This window comes from Octodon degus, unplaced genomic scaffold (genome assembly GCF_000260255.1).
Source record: "Octodon degus isolate 3935 unplaced genomic scaffold, OctDeg1.0 scaffold00142, whole genome shotgun sequence".
NCBI classification, from domain to species: Eukaryota; Metazoa; Chordata; class Mammalia; order Rodentia; family Octodontidae; genus Octodon; species Octodon degus.
In genome coordinates, this window is record NW_004524718.1 from 6,359,646 (window position 1) to 6,361,792 (window position 2,147).

A 2,147-nucleotide genomic window follows, 5' to 3' on the forward strand; every position below is an offset into this window, starting at 1 on the left:
CCTCCCAGATGCCAATTTTTGGATTGGATCTTTGAATTTTGGAGACCTGCTTTTCTTTGATTCTTTTTATGTTTTATATATGTTTATTTTTTTATGTTTTATGTTTATCTGATGGATAGTCCGCTATAATTTTCTACCATTTCTTGGGTTTTCTTTTTACTGTTGGTGATTTTTTTTGAAATGCAGAAACTTTTAAAAAAGATTAGATTATAGGGGCTGGGGAGATGGCTCAGTAGGATAAGCGCTTGACTGGCAAATGCAAGAATTTGAGTTCAATCCCTGGTTCAAAAAAAAAAAAAAAAAAGATTAGATTGTAACTGTTGATTCTTGGAAGAATGTCTCATGTAGTTTGACTTTTGTTCAAAAACTCTTTACCTATCCCTATGGCCTTTAACAGACATGAAAAATCTAATGAGCAATAATATAATTTTACTGGGAGACCTTAATACCCCATTGACACAAAGAAATAGACCAACTATGTAAAAAATCAGAAAGCAAATAACAGAACTAAAGCAAACTTGTGAACAAATTGACTTAGTAGACATTTACAGAGGGTTCCACCCAACAGCATCAGAATACATGTTCTTCTCAGCTGCACAGGGGCATTCTACAAAATAGACCCTATACCAGCACATAGAGCATCCTTAAGTAAATGCAAAGGAATTAAAATTATCCCGTGCATATTATCTGACCATCATTCAATGAAACTGGAAACTACTGATGAAAGAAACAGCAAAGACTCCATAAACACATGAAAATAAATAATTCCCTCATGTATGGTCAATGGGTCACAAATGAAATTAAAGAAATCAAATAATATTTAAAATCAAACAAAAATGCAGATGCAACTTACTAGAACCTGTGAGATGCAATGAAAACTGTCTTCAGAGGAAAATTTATAACAGTAAATTCTTACATCAGAAAAACAGAACAAGTCCAAATAAACAATCTTATGCTGCACCTCAAGCGCCTAGAAAAATAAGAGCAAGTCAAGGACAAAGCACAAAGAAGGCAGGAAATTATAAAGATCAGAGCAGAAATAAATGCAGTGGAGACAAAGAGTACAATACAACTAATTAGTGAGTTGAAGGGTTGGGTCTTCAAAAGAAAATAATTTTTAATGTACTTTGATGCAGGATGACTTTTGGCTTCTTATACCAAGCTTATGAGAGACTGTATAACAGATTTTAGCTGAAAGCACACATGCATAGAAACAATGTAAAATTTAGCAGTTTATTCACAAATTAATTATGTGTAGCCAACTCAATTCTCCTGATATTTATTGAATTTCTGTATTTATCAGCTATCAAGATGAATATTGTTCAGGTCTGGTCTCTAAGGAACTTTTAATTTATTAAGTGGAATGAAAGAGAGTGGGTGATAATAAAGCACACCATAATTATAAGGCCTGCCAATATTAAGCAAGTTTCATATAATCTAAAATGTTCAAAAAAAAAAAAAAAAAAACACAAATCCAAAGGGCCGGGGAGATGGCTCAGTGGAATAAGTGCTTCCCTGGCAAGCTCAAGGACCTGAGTTCAATCCCTGGTTCCACAAAAACAAAACAAAACAAAACAAAAAAAAAGCCCATAAAATGTTCCATAAAAATTGTACATGTTTAACTCAAGGATGAAAGAATCATGTAGGATTTTATCTATAGCATGAATGTGGTTATGAAATATAGAAAAGGTTTATGAACAAAGCACATTTGGAATGGCCCAGGAAGAAGATCTACACATTGAAATAATTTGAAATTGGGAAAAATATTTAAGGAAGAAATATAATGGTAGGAGGAGTTATATGCACTTCTGAAGACCAATATGTAATCCAATCAGGCTGGATGAAATATCATATAAAAAAAGGAAATGAAAGAAGTTTCAAGATGTAATATAGAATCAAAATTACTCAGGGTTTTTAACAATAGATACCCAAACTTTACTAATTTGGTAGATTTCTTAAAAGAATGTTGAAGTTTCATATTTGGTTGCACTATTTAGAGTTGAGTTATGAAATAAGCAGTCTGGTAGAGGGGTTTAGGAGCCATTATTAGAATGTGCGTAAGGCTCAGGAAATAATTGAAACATTGATGTCTTTTTGAAGTATAAATTCATGAAGGCTGGGAGTGGAGCTGATATCATAGCCATGAT